The 14080-nt window shown below is 44.8% G+C and overlaps 1 long non-coding RNA gene across 1 annotated transcript; it reads left to right on the top strand.

Moving 5' to 3' along the window:
• The first annotated feature begins 2447 nt into the window (after positions 1 to 2447).
• On the top strand, positions 2448 to 12731 carry LOC137841798 (uncharacterized). The gene is made up of 3 exons (XR_011088747.1): positions 2448 to 2616; positions 11088 to 11196; positions 11793 to 12731. It is a non-coding gene; the product is annotated as an uncharacterized lncRNA (long non-coding RNA).
• Positions 12732 to 14080: the final 1349 nt, after the last annotated feature.

Below are 14080 nucleotides of genomic sequence, written 5' to 3'. Positions count from 1 at the left end.
AGGAAATGGAGAATGCAGAAGGAAAGGAGGCAATTAAAGCAGCAGGGGGAATGGGGAGATCACAGAGTCTTGTGCTGGATGGGGCAGACGAGGAATCAGGAGCTTTCTGAGAAACAAAGGTAAAAATACAGAAGCAAATACCCAGGTAAAAACATCCCTGCGAGCCTGACAACCCACCTCATCTGTGGCCTCAATAACTCCAGCAAATCTTCCCACCCCTCCTACCCCACGTATCATGGAGGGCATTTTGGAGCTGAATAACCATTTTTGCTCTGTATTTGTGTTTTGCCAGTGATTCTGAGCACACAATCCAGCAGGAGCCCCTTGATGAGATGCTGACTGCAGGTGCTAGGCTCCAGTCACCAGATGCTGTCAAATATGATTCCTGAAGACTCACTGTACCCTATTTCCCGTTCTGTAGGAATGCTGCTTTCATGCTTTTATCAAGAAAAAGGTACCACACTCCTGCCTTTGCTTAGGCATTGAGGATACTCAGTGTTCACGTTGTTAGATATAAGAGACCCGAATGGGAACAAATGCCCCAAAGGAGGAAGAGCCTGCCAGGGAGACTATCCTGCCCTTCTGCATGTCCATAGCTCCGGGACTCAAGCTTTTTCATATAATGGAGCAGCTTTTATTCTGGCAAAAGGGATACATCAATAAACACCTCTTTGGTGTGATTTCTGGCAGCTGAACTTTGATTTGCAGGGCCTCTGCAACTACCTCGGGGACACAGCTACACACAATGCATGGATTTTTGTTGATAAGAATTGAATGGCTTGGTGTGGACAGAATTAACCCCTTAGTAAATACTGCCCTAATAAAAGCTGCCTTGCATCAGCTGCAACATTGGGCAGAGAAGGTGGGCAGCAGCTTAGCTGTGGACAGCCTGGGACAGGGAGAACAAGGGAAATGACCTGGCCAAGTGATGTGACAAAGCTGGAGATGAGGAGATGGGACAGAAAGTCTGTACGGGGCCTGGCTGAGCACATCCTCCCACATCCATCAGCAGCCTGCTGAACATGGCAGGGGCAGAGAGCTCAACAAATTCCTCATAAACTAAGGATGTGCTGAGACCAAGAATCCCCCTGAGTTTCCCTGTTATTATTTTGAAAAGAAAACAAATGAGAATATTGTTCTCATTAGAAGAGCCCATCTCAGGAAGCTGAAGACCTCTTCAATATCTGCTTGTATTATTAAGGGGAATGAATCATTAGATGCATCTTGAGATGCAATCATAGGTACCAGGATAAATCAATCCCTGGGAAAGAGAAGCATCGGCAGAGAGGCTTATTTGCAATTCCTTCCCAAAGTAATTTTGAGGTCTGCAGGCCTCTGCTGCAGGAGGGCACCTGGGTGCTGTGGCGGGAATCACGGCAGGCAGGGCCGGGCAATGCACAGCTGGGGGAAGGCTGTGGGGTCTGCACAGCACCCACAGCCCACCGGGACCCAGCACCAGGGCCAGGAGAGGCGCAGCACCCTCTCTTCCTAACGGTGCTGGAGGAAAAAGCCAGGCATCAGCGCTCAGCAGCGGGGTGTATTAGCATGACAGATGGCTTGCCAAAAAAGAGAAGCTAGCTCGGGTTCTGAGATTTGTGCTGACTGCGCTGCAGAAAGGAACTATTCCAATTAGCATCTGTACAGAGCAATCGAGGACCATTTAGAGCACCAACCCAATTTGCCGCCATTGTGGAGCAGTCATTGTTCCTGATTATTTTTCTCAATTAGCCGTTCAGTCACTGAGCCTGGGGATGCAGCAGAAGCCTCTCGGGTTTGTGCCCGTCCCCGCTCCCCCCGAGGACAGTGCAGCAGCACTCCTGCACGCCCGCTCGGCAGCAGCCGGGCTTATTCCTGCCTGATTAAGCAAGTCCATCACGAAGCAAGCGTTGTGATTCATCGATATGGCTATAGGCAACCCAGTGTTTAGCCATACGGCCATGTGCAGCCGTCAGTTTGCATTGCTGTAATGCAAACCCATGCCAGGCTTTGTCCGGGAGGAAATTCCCATCACTATCAGACGTACCTGGGGGAGATGCCTGGGCAGGCACGCTGGAAACCATGGCCCTGGCACTCATCGTGTATCTGTCTCCTTCTGTTTGCCAATTATCACTGAAATGCAAGTGCCTCTCCTGCTTATCGTGTCCAATTAGTGTGGCTGTGCCCCTGGCCAGGTGTAGGGAGCCAGAAACCAGCCTCTGGTTGGAGAAATCCTCGCATCGCTCCCTACCTACTGGAGCTGCCTACAGGCACAAAGGAAAATCGGAAAATATTCCTCCATGACCGTAATATCCCTTCAGGAACAGAAGGTGGCAGACGAGTTTGCTTTGAGTGCCTGGCACAAGAAGCTGTGGTGTTACCCAAAACTTTACAAGCTTTTGATTTCTCAGTGCACAGCATCATGGCAGTGTGTCTGCACTGAACCCCACAACTAGACAAAATCCCTCGGGTTTAGGGGTGAAATCCCTCGAGTTTGGTCGTATCTTAAGAGAGGGGAGCAAGTGGTGAGGCTATAAAAGGTCTGCAGTGAGAAATGAGGCACCTGTGAGAGGGTTTCTGCTCTGGCCAAGCAAAGCAGCAGCAGGCTGCCCTGCTGGGAGGATGGTGGCAATGGCTCAGGTAAGGGTCGTCTTCTCTGGTCTAGCACTGGTGCTTTTTAATTTAGCTTTAAAAAATAAGTAAATAAATAGATCACATGTTTTGAAATCTGCCTTTCTCAGGAGCTTCCTCAGGCTTCAGCTGAGGTCTCCTGTGGTGCCCTGTGCTGCTGGAGAACCCACTGGAGCTGCTCTTTGAGCCTCCACAGGTGAATTTCTTGCTTAGGAAAAAAAAAAAAAAAAAAAAGGTCAAACTGACCACTGAACTGTATCTGGTGAGCTCAGCTGCTGTGAGCTCCCTGCTTGTTGGGGCAGGTGAGAGCCTCTTTGCCTTGGATTATCCCAGTGAGCCTAGAAGGAGGTAAGAGGGTTTGCTGGTATGAAGTGAAAGCTGCTTTCTGCTAACTTTATAAAACCTATTCCTATGTTCCTGCCTTCACAAGAAAAGCTCTCCTGATATCAGTGTAACCAGGTTGTGACCAAGGGAACAGAAGAGCTCTGGGAGAAGGTTTTCTGTGAGAGGAGGGGGAAAAAAAATAAGGGCTTATACTCTTGTAAGAAGGGAATAAAATGCTATCTAATGAGGCAGGTTCAGCAAATTCACTCACTACACATGGAGAAAGAGCTCAAAAACATAATCTTATTTGTCTCTTGGTTATAGAGCATATGTGGATAGAAATGAAAGATGTTGCCCCCTGAACAGGAGCAGGGTGGAGGAGGTGGGCTGTAGTAAACCATTATGGCCCTAGTGAGGGATACCTTGATTAAAAACATTAATGAGTTCCTCCACCTCTCAGCCAGAGAATGCTGTAATCAGGTGGTAAACTCCTGTGTGGATGAGCCGTGCTGCAAATTCTTCCATCCATCTTCCACTGCAGCAAGGCTCAGTTACAGCTGGGGCTTTGGGGTTCCACCTAATCCCTGGATGCTGCCCACTGCAGGACTTCTCCAGAACTCTGTGTTCCAGACAGCTTTAGCTAGAGGAGATGGTAAAACCCTGATGTCCCAGGAAACTGTTGCCCTAGCTTCAGAAAAGTCTCCTCAGGTTTTTATGTGGGGAGGGAGCTGCAGCTCCTGCTCTGCTCTGTGAAGAGCTCAGCTGAGGATCATTCTCTGGGGACGGATCCAGCCCTGGGAAGGGCCTGTTTTTTTCTGTGCTGCCAGGTGACCATGGCAAGCTTGGCTGTGCTTTCTCTCCATGCTAGAATTCTTTTTTTCCTTTCTTTTGTTTACCTATGGCTTTGTCCAAATGAAGGATAAAAGTCCCAATCCTGGTGCAGAGTTGGATCCTCTGAGATCCATGTGGAAGCTTTTGGCTCAAATCCTTATTTCTTCAATGCTTATCATGATCAGATAAAGGTAGGTAACAAGGCTTCCCTCCCAGGTTTGACTAATTACTAGTAATAAAGCTTTAAAGGTGAAAGCTAACTTCCCAGCCCTGTATCTTCCTAAAACTGGCAGGTTGTGCTCCAAGCAAGCAGGACAGCAGTGGGGGTGTATCCTGCTCTCCCCTGCTAATACCCAGCTCACAGGAATACCTTCAGCTGGGAAGTGTTTTCAACTGGCAAAATGAACTATATTGCATTAATGTTCTCATAAAGATTCAGAAATGTTACGCAACAAAAAGATTGCCAATTCACACCGCTTATTTAATAGACTTTCTAATGTACACTTTTATATTAAAAAAAAACCTCTGTGGCAGAGTTTTCTTCTCAAGCTGTCTAGGCTTGCTATCAGGAGCAGCTTCAAAGCAATTTTTCTTTTCATATGCTTGTCTGGTGTGTCTAACTGAGCATGATTACTTTTCCTAAATGAATAGGTAATTTTACCTTATAAGTAGAACACCGGGACTTTTTCTTTGACACTATTGGGCTGAATCTCAGGATGGTTTAGTACAGTGAGTGTTCATTATTTAATGAAACTTGTTTTTTTCTTCCTACCTGAATTTGTTTCTGAGTAATATATTTTTTTTGCCATAGTGCATTCAAACACATCTGAAATATTAATGAGACAAGTAGCATCCCATTTCAATTGAAGTTTGCCATAACAGCCACATAATCCTTAATAGGTCTCTGTTTTACTAAAGATGACAATGGAAATGTCTAATCTTCTCCCCAGTCAAATATTCTAGTTGGGTTTCAGTGTGCCCCAGTCATTAGCTAAAGGATTTTCTGGCTGAACTCACTACTGCTGCCAGGAACAGGGCTCTCGCTGGTCCATAAGCTCTGAACACAGAACTGATTTTCAGGTGATGCACTTGCTTTTGGTCAAATTTTCAAGGCCCTCATTAAGCAGGGTGGCTGCTAGGAAAAAAAAAAAAAAATAGACTGACTCATTTTAGATGGTGAAATGCTTTCATGGACGTAATTATTCTTGGTCTAAAGCCTGAGATTTTGCCACCCTGGCTCGGGCAGATCTGTTTTTGGGTTTGTTTTTTTTTTTTTTTCCCAGGGTTGGCAGGGAGCTGGGGCCTTGTCTGGATGTGCCAAGGGGTGCAGGGGAGGAGGCAGCAACCCACACGTCTTGCTGTGTGTTGCCCGGCCCAGCTGCTGCTGGCTTAATGTTATCGGTATAAGGCCCCTGCGATGAGGTTACCTTTGGAGAATGTGCCTGAGGGGTCAGGATGAGTAAAACCAGAGTACAAAAGCAGCCTGTGGAGCTCAGCATCACCAGTGGGGATGGCTGCTTGATGCAGTGGTCAGCTCAGAAATGAGGGCAAGTGCCTGAAAGGAGGCTGAACACGCTGTGGAGAGCTACATGTAAGTCTGCTGGTTTTACTAGCAAAGGTCCTGCCCCAGCTGCTTGTGTCACGGCTTTTCAGGAGTCTCAAAACCCTCAAAGCTGCCTTCTAGGAAACACAGCCTCCTTTGTGACCCGGGCAGAAAGTAGGTTTTGCAGACATGAAGAGGCTCAGCAGCTCCAGCGTGGATCTGTGAGAGCTCTGCATCACCTACAAACCCATTTTCCTCAGATCGCTGACTTCTTTCAGGACTGTCGGGCTGTCTTGTGCTTAGGCTTTGTTCAGGCCTTGCTGTGAGAGATCTGTGTTTTGGCTGTGCTGCTGTGAACTTGGAGCAAAGCTGCTTGCACTGGGCCAGGCCAGCATTGCCATGGCGAGCCCTTTGCTGCGGCCCTGTCCGTGGGTTTGCTCTGGTGAGGGGTGCCCTGGCCAATGCTCACAGGCTGGGCCAGCCACCAGCACAGCTGGCTAACAAGTGGGCCTGGGAGTCTTGGGGGAGCTGGGCACCTTCTCTAACTCCCAACTCTGCTGCTGGTTTGCAATGAGAATTTGTGCCACAAGGAGGCACGTTAGTGGGAGATGTCCCAGAGCTGAAGGGTCCCTGAGAGGGCTTGGAAACCTACCCCAGAGGCCAGCTACCATCCTGTTGTCCTCCCAGAAGCACCACTCAGACAGCAGTGAGCCATAGTTCTTGCTTCTATTTTCTATCTTTTTTTTTTTTTTCCCATTTGTCACTGCTGGCTGATTTTGATGAAAATTCCCACCATGCTGTTTGTGCTGCAGATGCATGGCACGTGCACCACTGCGCTTGCAGAATTACCACGGGGCTGAGCTGGCGAGACCATAGAGTGCTTGCAAGCTGGCAGTTTGGCTCCAGAGCTGTTGTCTCTTAAACTACCACTCAAGAGGATCTGAATGGATTCATGGCAGAGGTGCAAACACTCCACCTCCTTTCTGAAAATACCTTATGCATGGACCTTTGGGGGGGATGTTTCTATGTTGTTTTTTTCTTTATACAAAGCCAGTTTTGTGTTTCTGCTGGTGGGCATGGGTGCTATTCTGGTCTCATTTACGCTGCCTGCCGTCAACTGGAAGTAACCCCTCTGAAGCCAGCGTATCAAATGAAGCTCTTTGCCACGTTTACATATTCTGCTCCTTACAGCATAGTTTGTCCTAGTTCTTAAGCACTGAATGCCTACGTAGGAATTTCATTACAGAGCACAAGTTTTGTCGAGTGCATTCTGCTAGTTTTGCTGGAGGTGGCTGAACGTAGTCTATTTTTTTCTGAATCCCTTGTACTGATAAGTATCACTGTATCACTAGGAAAAAAAAATGCAGCACATAAGAAAATACAGCTTGGTATCATGTTCCTGGAAAAAAAAAAAGACAGGTTGTTCTTGTAGGGGAAGGGCTTTCTGTACTTGGAAAACTGTCTCCAGCACCACTTTGGGATGCAAATATGGACAATCTGAGGGTAATTTGGAGGATCTCAGACTTCTTGCCCAGTGGTACAGCAGTCAATGCTGATAATTGATTTCAATCCATCTGCAGATGAACACCTGCTGTGCAATATGGCCCTGCTAGGATTACATCTCCCTGCTTTTAGCTGGAGCAAAATCTTTAATGTTGACCACGAGGCTGGGAGTGTATTTGCTAAAATCTGAACCACATCCCAGAGCCATGTTAGCAGTGCAGTTGCAGCATTTTAAATGCATTGCCTTGACACTTCTCATTAAAATCCACAGAACGCAGTTTCTTTCTAAGCAAAATTAATTCCATTACTAAATAATGTTTTTGGCCTCCAACCTGACTTGTGCTAATTACTCACGTGGTGAGTGAGTGTTAAATCTTGTTTGGAAAGACGATAGAGTTTGTCTTATTAAAAGCACCTAATGTGAGCTTTTCTTTTCTTCTTTTTTTTTAAGACTGCAATTGGTCTCCAGTGAAACCAAACAGATAATGCAATAATTTTTCACTAAACTAATTATCAGAGCGGAAGAGGCTAATATGTTTTGCCAACTGTGTCTCACGGCTCCTCGGTTAACGTGCAGCACGGTCACGGCTGTTCAGCAAGGCTTTGCATCTCCAAAGGCAGCAAGCTGAGGCTGTTTGAAGCTCACCCCTTGCTCACTCTGCTCTGCAGCCGTGCTGAAGTGCTCAGGCTGTATTGCCTCTGCCTGCACTCTGTGTTAATCAAATGTTGGCCTTCCACAGAGGACTAGCAGCATTTTCAGGCATTGATTTACCTCAGTTCCTAAGAGCATCTCACTTCCGAGCTTCCTGCTTGCAAAGGTCCCAAGTATCCAACATTTGAAATTCATGCTGCTTCAGCTGTGTTGGATGCTTAGGTACACAAAGTCAGTAACTACTTCTGCAAATAGTCACAAAACATTTCTTCAAGCTTAGAAATGGATCTCAGTGTACAAATGTGTTATTCTGACCATTTGGGTCTGACATGGTACAAAGAACAGTTTCTCACTTCTATTAACTGCAGTATACAATAAGGGTGGGCTTTAAGAAGTGACTAAATGAATAAAGAGTCTGCAGAAATCCTGCCCTTAAAAGTGCCCTAGGTGTTAAGAAAAATACCCTCTTCTTGGAAGAGGAAAATATTAAGACTGAAAGAAGGAAAGTAATGTTTTTACCTCAAGCATCTACAGTGTGTGCCTTTCTAGCTCTCTTTATAGCAGGCAACATTTGAAAACAGAATTACAGCTTTGGTAAGGACTGGGATTTGCCTGTCTGATTACCATTACTCCCCAAAACAAATAAACAAAACACAATTATCTTTGAATGTTACTCAGGCTAATGTGTAGAACTGGCACTGGGGAGTAGAGGACAGAGGGCTAAAATCATTAATTGGTAATGGAGTTTGTGTATTTGTCATCAAGATGCTTCGCTTGGAGAGCTGAACAAAAAGAAAGCAAGCTGCAGAAAAACAAACTCCTAGTAAGCCTTGTCACTTGTACTTATTTAACAGCCTGTCACGAGCAGAAAACGTGGATCAAAGGTAGTAAATGCAAGGAAGGAGCAGTTTCAGTCCAAGGCATCTGCTCTGCCTTGCATCAGGGTTCACTTCTGGATCAGGGTATGTTCTGCCACATCGTGTTACATCAGGGGAGCTGTGAAATGACGAAGCCTAATGCAGGATGAGTGTTGGGAACGGGAAGTAAAACAACAACCCGTTGTTGTCTTATTCATTAGTCGCTGTGGGTTTGGGGGCTACCAAGAAACAGAGCTGTTTTGAGTGAGGTGTAACGTTGCTGAGCTGTGCTTGGCAAGAGCACTGAAAACTGCTTATGGGATTTGATGCCCTCTGCCTCCAGAATAAAACTTTGTGGTAGGGAGGTTGGGTTTCACTTTTTTTTTTTTTAATTTTTTTTAGTAATTTGGAAAAACATTTGTTTTAAAAAAAAATGTAAACTAAACTAAAATAAATCTTTCTACCTTTATTTCCCCTTAGCATAAACAGGTAGGGAGAAGCTCATGGACTGTGGTGATGGAGGTGGTGCTGCTGCTCCTCCTGGGGCCACAGCTGGAGCAGTGCATGTGTCCCCTCCGGCTGCCTGAGCAGAGGTGACTGCTGGCCCCAAAGGACCTGCAGCCCTCAGATGTGCTTTCTGCCAAGCAAGCTGAAAATTATTCTTAAATAGAGAATAAATGTGAAAAGATGATGGGAGAAAGAGATGGAGGTTCCAAGGGGGAGAAAATGCTGGTTAAAAAATGAATATTCATCTATCGAAGAACAAACTGAATGTGAAATTCAACTAATGTTCATGTCTCTGCATCAGAAAATCTGGGGTAGGAGGAAGAGCAAATAAAATTATTGGAGTTTTTCAGATGCTTTAATGGTAAATTCCTTCCCTCCAGCCAACCCCATTGCTAAGACCACCACTAATCAATTAGAAATTGCCACAGGTAACGGAACCAATTATATCTTTTATTGTAGTGTCAAACACTTCATATGTACAGTGAAGCTTTTGAGTATTGTTCTTTGTTCTGCATTCACTGAAGGTGAGTGCACAGCTCCAGCAGCAACAAGCGGACCCTGGGTTCCTGCTCCCAGTCGCAGCTCCAATGGAAGCACCGAAGCTGGGGTTATTAATCCCATTCTCTAGCTGCACAACACACACATCCTGGTTGTTCTCATGTGCCAGAGTTGTGGCCTCCAGGATTAACTGGTGTTGATAAAATTACTTAGCAACTTGCTCTGCAGCCCCACATCTGCTGGCACCTGGCCCTGGGGATGTGCAGACTTTCCTTGGCCAAAAAGACCAAGCCCATGGTAAAGTGAGAGGTGAATGGGGATGGACTTGGGCCATGTTTTATGCTTGAATCCTGTTTACCCAGTAAGCTCGGGCTGGATGCTCTGACATCTAGATGCTGGCTAACTGGAGTCAACCTCTTTGGTTTCAGGAGTGTTTTTTGCATTTCCATTAAGCTGATGGCTTTGAATGGGAGTTGCAGCACTATAATCCACACAGTGGTGAAGCCCCTGAAGGCTCAAGCTGGGGATAATCACATCGTTTTTATACTGCTGATAATTAACCATTAGAACAATTTACTAATGGATGTAGTGGATTCTTTAAATGATAAATTGATATGTTTTAGCACAGCTATGAGATACAGGGTTGATGCAAACATTTCTGAGTGCAAAGCCAGCCTGCGTTACAGGCTGTTGAGGTCAGAATCTATTAGCAATAATTCCTCTTGGCCTAAATTCTTCGTCTATGTAATAAGGTTTTCCTACAGAAATTATTCTAAGAACTTCAAAACCAGAGCTGCGTGTGCCCTACCATATGGCAGCGTGTGGCCTCATTCACTAAGTGGAGGAGAGAGGTGCTTGTATAAACTCCAGCCAAATATGTAGTAATATTACGCAAATATATTAAATTCATTGGATCTCTTGATTTAAGTGGATGAACTCTGTGTGCATGTAGATGAAACTGTACTTGCTGGTAGGAAGTGAATCGGCCTAATCAGAGTAGTGGCTGTTGAATGGCTGCACCGTCTCCTAATTGAATAGGAAAAATAGTTTTTACCTGATTCTTTAGTTTTAATATAACTTCAGTATTTACATAACACAGCTGTCACAGAAAGTTTAATTAGATATCAGAGATCTCCCGGATCTTGTCAAATTAATTTCTGAACTCTTGGCATTTCTGCAACAACGCTGTCCTAATTCTTCTTGTAGCATTTTCTTAGAAGACTCTAATAACTAAGTCATGTCTTTGACAAAATAAAGATAAGCTGTTATTTCCCTCTAAGAGATGACAGTTCCATTTTTCAAAGGAGAAGGAAAGGTTGCTCACCGCTTTACTTCCTGCAGCAGCAAAATTTTCAGGCGTGGGACTGGCAAAACAAAGAGTTACTTGCAGTAAGTAAAGGGTTTTTTTTTTTCTTTGCATCTAGCCATTGTGCTTGGTTGGAAAGGTCAGGTGTGTCAGAGATGGTTAAGGCTTTGAAGAAGACAGATGTGTGTATGCAGGAAAAACATAAAGGGGACTGGAATAGCTTAAAGGAATGAGCAGAATTGGAAAGATCTGGGCTTTAAATTTTATTCTGTTATTGAAGTCATTGTTAGTGCTCTCCCCCACTGAGGAAAAAATGCCTTGGGGGTGGGGAAGCAGGAAAATGGAATATTAAATGTAGTTTTCTGGCTATCTCAACTCCTACAATTACAACACTGCAATTTACTCCAAGCTTTTAGCAACTGAATAAAATCTACTTCACCTTTCTTTCCTCCCATGGAGCTCTTCCTTCTCCGGTCCTGGCTTGGCACTGTGGGATGAGCACTGGCCATACTACTGACGTACGAAAAGCTGGTGTGTGCAGCCTGCGAGCCCCCTGCAAGCCTTGAAGGTAGGAGAATGAGTGTGTGAGAGTGTTTGCAGCCAGATCTGGCTGTTACTGTCAGCAAGGCAGAGTTCTGTACAATAATTGAGGTGGTTATACGCAAACTTTTAGTAACCAAAACTTCCTGTCCTTCACCCCCAGCCCATCAGAAGCCAGAGAGAGCCCCTGTGGTCCCCACAACATCCCCTATAGCATCCCTAGTGGCTCTGGGATGCTTGTGCAGGGTGGCACAGAGCTTGTGCATCCCCAGCCCTCTGTCCGCAGGGCTTTCAGCAGCCCTTAGAGCAGCACCTTGGGAGGATGGCACTGGGCTGCTTGCTTGCCTGTTACCAAAACACGAAGGCTCTATGTTTTTTACTCCATTTAATACCCTCTGTTACAGAGGGGCTGGGAGGGCTGCCAGAAGCCCAGCACTGCCTCGTGCTCTCCAATTCCCACAGCACTGCATGGGAAACCCACGTGCCCTCTCCTGCATCTACCGGGCTGCAGATGTGCAAAGAACCATAAATAAAGCTGTATGGTTTGTCTCAGCAATGAGAAAATCCCTGGCACATAATCAGTTTATTGCAAATTGGAATGGCTTCTGGCACTTTCTTTTGCAGGGCTGTGGTCCGGGGTGTCTGTGGGTGTCTCATCAGCCAATACTCATTAAATAACCCTTTCCGCCCATGCTGCCCCATTTGGTTCGTCTGCCTCTACAATGTTGCATGTGGGACTGATTTTGGAGATTGAAAAGCTTCTGCATCTTCTCATTACCCCTGCAATGTCCCCTCTGAGAGGGGATTTGAATTTCTGATCATTTGCATGTAATCTTTGGCATGCAATGTTCGCCATTCCTATTTATTTTCCATTTTTAACACTTGTAAGACGGGAACACACCTTTTTACAGAAGCATTACTGGCATCACAGTTAAGGGTAAAAAGTCGACATCTGCCAGCCTGTTCAGTCAAGATGCTGTGGGGTTTTTCCTTGCTACCTAGAAACCATTGTATTAACGTTGGTCTTGTTGGAATGCTTTCTTGTGAAAGATGTTTTTTTTGTTTTTTTTTTTTTAAATAAATCCAGTAAAAAAGGCAAAAACATTTGATATAATCAGTCACCCAAATAATGCAAAAAAAGGGAATGTAGGGCAGAAGCAGAGGTTTGTATTTAGGGTTCCTAGTTCCCTCTAAGAACAGGTTTAAATTTCAAGCAAAGCAGGCCCTTTCTGCCAAAGGAAAAAAAAAATCTTGTTGAAAGTGTTGTTCTTCTTTCAAGAAAAATATACAATTTAACATGACAGTTTTAATGAGCCTAATTGTGAAGTCTGACAGTAGATGTTGACCTCGTAATGGGTCTCTGCTATGAAAAAGAGGTTATTTACTTTTCCAACCAGAAAAGCTATTGTTATTTTCTCATTCTATTAGGTAAATTATAGTAGCATTGGTCACACGGCACCATGGTTGTGTGGAGCTCAGTGGAAAGCTAATTCCTTTTGTTTTTTTTAAGGTTTGGTGGATTGTTATTTCATGTTGTTTTGTTGTTGTCGCTTTAAAAAAAAAAAAAAAAAAAAGCCTCATTCTTGAACAGCTTTCTCATAGACAGATATTAAAAATAAATAAATAAATATAATGCGATTAACCTAAAAGAGTATCTAGAGATTTATCTATTGAATTTCCTAGGCACATATTTACTGGATACATCACAAAATAAATAGCACATTACTTATTTTGTTAATCAAATTGAATAATTGAATCTCATCTGAGAGGAAATTTTTTCTATTAGCAGAGCTGAAGGTACACTGAAAACCCGTAGGTGTATTCCAGCCCTTCCTTGCACAGATCGCTCAGAAAACAGCGTCTCTTTAATAGCAGTGCCAGTAACCATCTAATAATCTGAATTAGGAAGGCTCTAGCAATTGGCAAGTGTTCCCTTTTTTTTTTCCCCACGTTAAATATTTTGTCAAGGCTTTTCACAACTCAGGCTGCTGCAATTTGTCATCTTTCTCCACAAGCAGTTTTACCTTCCAGCCGCAGAGACTCGTGCTCCCTTGGGCAAAGCCTCCTGCTTCCTGAGCGCTCTGCACAAGCCCTCGAGGGCAGCGCTGGCCCAGCACAGCACCCATGGGTGCTGAGAGCTTTTGCAGGTTCTGCCTGGTGTTGTCCTCCTGCCTTTGCTGCTCAGGGGCAGGAAACGTGTGGTTTTGTTTGTTCCACTGTGGGGACTGGTCTCTGCTGTCCCCAGCTCCTTTGATGTCCCCTAGTCAGCATTTCCCAAACTGATGGCATCAGCTCAGAGTAGCCAAAATGTTCTGTATTTACAGTTTATTACTGAATGTCTATTATAGAGCTCTTTGTCCAAAAAATCCCGCAATCCTGTCACTACGGGATATGGCAGTGTTTGAGGTGTGAAGAGACCTAAAATCAATAGATACACCATTTGCCATTTACTCAACCCAAATAAAATACTTCATTGAGACACCAGCATAACTAAAAATTCACAGCACGAATTACAGTTCTGCTGAAATGTGTGTGGCAAGGTTTTATGGCATTCTGTTGGCCGTATTTATAGCTCATTGAAAATACGATGTCAGTGCATTGTTGTTACTATTGCTTTTCCTCTCCTCATTGCTGCTATCGCACAGTAGTCAGCAGAGGATTTTTCTGTCCGTGTACATGGACATGATCACTAAACAGGGAAGAGGTGCGTGTTCCACATCTCTGGGGCTCCATAAACTCGTGCCAGGCTCCTCCTCCTAGTTTTTGGGCTTTGCTATTTCCTACTAAGGCACCATGAAGTAGAGCCTTAAACACTAGGAGGCAGCAAATCAACTATCTGAAGCATCTTTTACTCATGGCCAGATTATATATATAAAGGCAGATGCATTCTAACAAATAGTCTATTAATAAAC

The sequence above is a fragment of the Anas acuta genome, chromosome 18 (genome assembly GCF_963932015.1).
Source record: "Anas acuta chromosome 18, bAnaAcu1.1, whole genome shotgun sequence".
Classification (NCBI taxonomy): domain Eukaryota; kingdom Metazoa; phylum Chordata; class Aves; order Anseriformes; family Anatidae; genus Anas; species Anas acuta.
The sequence above is the reverse complement of the archived record's forward strand: the minus strand, read 5'-3'. Positions and strand labels throughout refer to the sequence as shown.